General features: G+C 50.3%; 1 long non-coding RNA gene across 3 annotated transcripts; it reads left to right on the forward strand.

Moving 5' to 3' along the window:
- The first annotated feature begins 2,376 nt into the window (after positions 1-2,376).
- On the forward strand, positions 2,377-5,530 carry LOC127395087 (uncharacterized). Of its 3 annotated transcripts, none has more exons than XR_007891723.1 (3): positions 2,377-4,266; positions 4,426-4,500; positions 4,580-5,530. It is a non-coding gene; the product is annotated as an uncharacterized LOC127395087 (long non-coding RNA). The 3 variants fall into 3 exon arrangements; XR_007891722.1 differs by having other exon boundaries at positions 4,448-4,500; XR_007891721.1 differs by lacking the exon at positions 4,426-4,500.
- Positions 5,531-5,848: the final 318 nt, after the last annotated feature.

A 5,848-nucleotide genomic window follows, 5' to 3' on the forward strand; every position in this document is an offset into this window, starting at 1 on the left:
CCTGAACTCAAAAGCCCCGCTGGGCCTCGCGACTCGGGTGTCTCCTCTTGATCCTCTTTTTGCGCCGGTGTTGCGGTCGGTGTCGTCAGCCCCGCTCTGGAGGCTTCTCTTTCACAGGGAGAATCTCTTTTTTTCTGGGCATTCTTCCCTGTGTCCTTGCATTCTTGGGTCTTGCCAAGGCTTCTCGTGCATCCATGTGTTTTGGTTCTGACTGTAGCTTCTTGTCACGGTTTGCCATGTTTGACCTTTCTCTGGGGCTGCCTTACGGGCTCCTTACTGCTGAAATCACGAGTGAATTGAGTATAGGAATATTGGGGCTAATGTGTTAATTAAAGGGATATCAGTTCAAATTGCATGCCTGTTAAAGACTTGTGCAAACTGACCACTCCTTGACCTAAGTGACTTGACTTTGGACTGGACTGGTGACTTGACTTAGCCTGAGTATCTGGAGTGATGAGGCCTTAGGCTGCCATTCTAATTAATCTTTTGCTGAACTCCTGTGATGAGCCTTAGTTAGACCTTGACTCTACCAGCTGTAATAATATGGAAACAAGATGTGGGCAAGGTAATTACTCAAGACGATCTTCTGAACTGGGAAGATGCATTGACTGAAAGTTAAGTGGGAGCAATTGGACAAAATCAGAATATGGAAGATTTTTCCAGCTGAGAAACAAGTGGAAGAGAACAAGGCTGGAAGCACCCAGCTTGAGCTGCAGTAAAATGGTTCTGTGGCAGAACTGAGGGTCTGAGCTTCTCTCTCAGGTTGGAGGTGAAGACTGGATCCAGTTGCACCTAGGCTCTGCCCTGAGAAGAAGCTGAGAAACCAAGGAGGTCCTGTCTGAAGCTCACAACTCAAAAGGAGGGACTTTTGGGACTCCTCACCTGGTGGCATCTGCATTGGAGGAGGAGTTTTTTTGTTGCTGAGAATTTCCTCTTGTGCTTGTGTCACATCCTTTGTGTTTGTGTGTTGTGTCTCTGTGCTGTTGGGTTGGAGCTGCTCTCTCTGGAGGCTGTAGCAGCTGTGGGGTTGGGAGAAGACTAGCAAGGAGAGCCTGTGGTTCGTGTTGCTGTGCTGTCTGTGACTGTTGGGGCACAGATGGAGCATTTGAAGTGAAGTAGCAGCCCTCAGCAGGGGAGGGTGGTAATTTTCCTAGTGTTTTTGAGAGGGGGTGGCTGGAGCCACCTGGGAGAGGCTGCTGGAGCCATAGCCAAGCAAGTTGGGTGCCCAGGTTGTTAAGGCCTGAATGTGTGTGGCGTAATGTTAACTTGTTTTTTTAGCTTCCCTGTAGGTAGTCAGGATCTAGAAGATGTTCCTAAATGGGAATCTCTGGAATTGCATCCAGCTGATTGCTTGTTACTGCTTTTTCAGATGCAGGGAGAGGAGCCACGCAGCAGAGGGTGATGGAGGAGAGGAGCAGAGCGTGGTGAGGAGCTGGGTCGGTGCGTATTGAAGAGTCTGGGTGAGTAGTCCCCTGGGTTGTGAGGGAAGGTGTGAGTGGTGCCTCTATCGAGTGGCTCATGGTTTGGGTTTGTTTTGTAGGTGCAAAGCACCGAGGGAAGCGGGAGATCTGCACTGGAGGTGACTCGAGCAAGGTCAGTGACAATTAGCAGGCTGAACTGGCAGTTGTTTTCCAGGTGTTGTGTTGTCAGTGTGTGATGAGCATCCCTTGTTTGTGTTTTCCAGGCAGCACACAGGGCTGGATGTGGCACCCTGTGACCATCAGAGGCCGGACAGGTGAGCCACGAAGGTGAGAGTGGTAGATGGGAATAGCTGTGGGCAGGCTGTGGGCTCGGGCAGTGTCTCAGCATGTGCTGTTTGCTTCAGTTTTGCAGCCTTGGAGCAGTGGAGCAGCATGCCAACGGGCCATCTGTGAAGGTGACACAGGCATCAGCCAGGTTGGTGCCTAGGAGAACGTTAACCTGTGGGAACTCAGTGAAGCATTTACCTCTTGGGTGTGTAGGTGCTGTGCAGGCTGCTGTTTGGGTTGGGTGGGTGTTTAGGGTGAGCCAGGGTGGTAGCAAGGAGGGTCATGGGACTTGTCACAAGCACAGCAGTGATATGGGTCTTTTGGTATCTTAGATGCCACAAGCAAGGATGGCCTCAGCATCCGATTCTGGAACCAGCAGGTGAGGAGAACACCATGGGGGTTCTGAGCAGGGGATGCTGAAAAGGTTGGCAGTGGCTGATGTGATGCTTATCAGCACTAACTGTGGGTTTGTTGGTTTCTTTTTCCAGATCGCTACGAGGAGCCTGGCGATGGCAGGAACATCCCGGCGAGGACGGCTTGTTGAGGAGGATGGGTGCAGAGTCCTGGCCATCTGAAAGCTAAGTGGAGGGGCTGGGAGGAGGGGACAAGGTTGGGGATTGGAGGGGGGGGTTTCAAAGTTGGTGTGGGAGAGAGGGCTGGCAAGGCACAGTCCCCTTGGGGCAGGCAAAGGGACGGGTTACTCTTCAGCACAATGTCAGCGTGTGCAGGGCAGGGCAGCTCCAACCTGTGTCTGGCGTGTACTTCGTGTCGTCTGTGTTCCGTGTCTCAGACTGTATGTTCCTTGGGTCTTGCTGCCTCCATAGCCTGGTGATCAGCAGGCACCTCGGTAGCCCTCCCAAGAGTCCGGAATGCATCGCTTCACAAGCACAGAGCCTGTTGAGCCCTTCTCATCTCAGAATTACAGCTTGATGCATGGATCTCTTTGGCGTGTGTCACATCCTGGCTGTTTCTGAGCCTTCATCTCTTGCGGTGGCCAGCCAGGTGCTGCCCGCAGCTCTGCTCTTGAGTCTTCTGTTTCCACAGAGTCATCTTCTGGGGTTTCATCCCCGTGTCCTCACTGGTCTTAGGTCTTCCAGCTCAGCTTCTCACACATCCCTTATTCTGGTTTTGATGGCAGCTTTCTCTTGTGTGCGGCGGCAATTGCCTCTCTTTGGCAGGTCTGCTTTAGAGCATCTGTGCCATCGTGGCACCGCAGGGCTTCTCTGCCGGCATCATCTTCCCTATGGGAATTGTTCTCCTGTCCTGTGGTCTTCTCATGTATCGTGGTCACGTTGCTGTGCTTGATAAAGTGGAATCTTTCACTGAACAAGGACAAGAGAGTCACAGAAAGTTACAGAGTTCTTGTGAAACAAAGATCCTGCTGTTCAAACAAGAAGATGAGGAGGTACTTGCTTTGCTTAAAATGTGGCAAAACTGCCAAAGTTGCTGTAGGTGAGTGATCTCTTCTGCTTGTTGCAAGATCATGAATATGAAAACCCCACCTCCAGCACTTAGGCAGCCCACCTCCAACTGAAGACCCCCACTCATTGTGTGTGCTGTAGCTCTAAATCAGAGTGAGACATTCACTAACCAATCAGAGAAGAATAACTGTGAATATGTATTAGGTGGAGGAAACTAACCAAAAGTGTGTGAATGTGTAGAGTTTTGTGACTTCAGGGGGCAGCTTTGCAGCTTACCACCTAGCACCTCATTTGTGCAAACATGCAATAAATGAAAATACCTTGGCTCTGTATGTGTTTTGGCATCTTGCATACCAGGTGAATGACCCCACTTTTGGTAGAAGGAGGTATAACACTCGTGGCATCCGTGTGTAGTCCTGGTCTGTGTGTGAGGGTTGGAGCTGCCCTGCCCAGGGGTGCAGCAGTACTGAAGATGATAGGGTAGCGTAGCTTTATGGGGCTGTGGAAGTAAGTTGGTTTGGACCAATTCTGTTGGCAGAGACCATACGGTCCATCTCTGGGCCAACAGGTGTAGGCAGCTGCCACAGTTGTGTTTTCTTTATGGTCCGGGGCTAGGATTGGATCCAGCCGCACCTAGACTCCTCTGAGAAGGAGTTTAGAAAGCAAGGGGGTCCAGTCTGAACCTCGTGACTGGTTGGGAGCAGCAGTAAGTGTGGAAGGGGAGCGGGTCAGATCTGGAAGCTGCCTTAGCTTGCACAGATGGGGCTCCCTAGCTGGCTTTTCATCTTCGAGCTGTAGTGAGAAGGTATATGCAAAAGGCAGAGAGACCTCTGGCCTCACCAAGCTACCTGTGGCTGTGCGGGTGACTTGCTTTACAGGGTGTGTTTGTGTTGTTTCAGATGCAGAGCAACAAGCAGCACGGCCAAGGGCACGGAAGAGGGGAGCAGAGTGCTGGCTGAAGAAGGACAGGCATCCAGCGCTGGAGTATCGGCAGGACAGCTGGTGGCTCCGACAAGCTTGAGCTTCTCTGGCTGGATTTTCTGGGTGCGGATCCAAGTGTGAAGCGAGATGTTATCAGCAGAGTGGCCTCTGGCAAGGTGAGTGATGGATGGGGTGCTGAAGCAGCAGGTTTGAGGGGCTGTGTTATGCAGAGGGGCAAGCCACAAGGCACGGAGGGAGCAGAGTGCTGGAAGGTGAGTTGGCCAATGGTGTTGGAGGGAAGAAGCAAGCGGTGGCTGTGTTGGCTGCCTTCTCAGTGTTGGGGTTTTCATTTTGGAGGCACAAGGCCAGGAGCAAAGCAGGACATCAGCACTGCAGGTGACTCAGGGGAGGTGAGTAGTGACTAAGTGGGCTGAAATATGTTGTCATGTTGTCCGTTGTTTTAGGAGCATCCCTTGGTTGTGTTCATAGGTGGTACACAAGCCCTCCTAGTCCCCTGGGATCCCCGCCTGGATGATTCAGGATGGCCTGGTGCTGTGCATTGCATTTCCAGAGACAAACAGCAGCTTGGCAGCCTGTGGTCAGGACTCCAGAGAGATTTGAGAAGGCCCCAGAGCACCTTCTGCATCCTCTCACAGTCAGCATGTGAGCGAAGTGATGCAGGATTCCCACCTCTGTGCTGGCCCCACGTGCCATCCTTTTCCCCTGTGGTTCCAGACTGTCAGCATGGGAGAGACTTGCTTCCCCTCCAGGTCCAAGTGCTTCCTGGACCTGCCACAGAACCTGAGCTTTCCTGTTGCATTGATTGAAGAGCTGCATAACACTTAGAGCCTGGTGTAGGTTGGCTTCTTCCTGCTAAGAAGCCATTTCTTTACAAAATGCTTTTCTTTGTCTAAGATGGAGACATACAAGTAGTGGTGACCAGATCTGTGCTTGAAAATGGACTTGATGGAAAGTACCAAACCTGTCTTTTGTTGCAATCCGTAATGATTTTTTTTGGCCTTTTTTTTTTTGTACTGCTTCTCAAATACAGTTTTCCAGCCTTTTTTTAAAGTTAAGCAGCCATTGAACGAAAAATCAGCACTCAGAATATTGATGGAAAAATAATTGTGAACAATTTAAAAACTTCACAGATTTGTGTATAAGATGAATTTATTTGAAAAAGTGACACACTTGTTGCTAATCAATTAATAACACATAATTTTTCACTTCATAATGGAGTCACAAGCTGCTGTCCTCAGACCCTGATCTCTGGGAGGCTCTTTGTAGAAAATCATGCATAGGAATAGGATCATCCTCTAGGAAAGCTGGAAACACAGTGGTTCATAAATGGGATTTTTTTTTTGGAGTAAAACCTGGCCAGGGAAGACGTTCTCGAGTGTAAGTGTGGTAATTAATAAGATTGTAATGATGAGAAACTCAGACTTTCTTCTGGAATTCGCTAGCAAGTTACAACCAAAGAAAGAAGTGGATGTCAGGATAAGGGACCCTGTGACCATATGGCATGTGGCACCGCCCCTTTCTGGGTGTCCACGCTGCCACATCTCTTTTGGGTTATTATTTATTTTTCTTTTGGGTGTGAGTTGTTATTTTTCATTCTTTCCTGCGGAGCTCTCTGCTGCACCTGGTGTCCGAACTTCGGTACTGCAGGTGGTCAGCGCTCTCTGCTGGCACCTGGTGTCCGAACGTCGGTACTGCAGGTTGGCAGCGCTATCTGCTGGCACCTGGTGTCGAAAGTTT

This window comes from Apus apus, chromosome 28 (assembly GCF_020740795.1).
Source record: "Apus apus isolate bApuApu2 chromosome 28, bApuApu2.pri.cur, whole genome shotgun sequence".
In the NCBI taxonomy this organism is placed as follows: Eukaryota; Metazoa; Chordata; class Aves; order Apodiformes; family Apodidae; genus Apus; species Apus apus.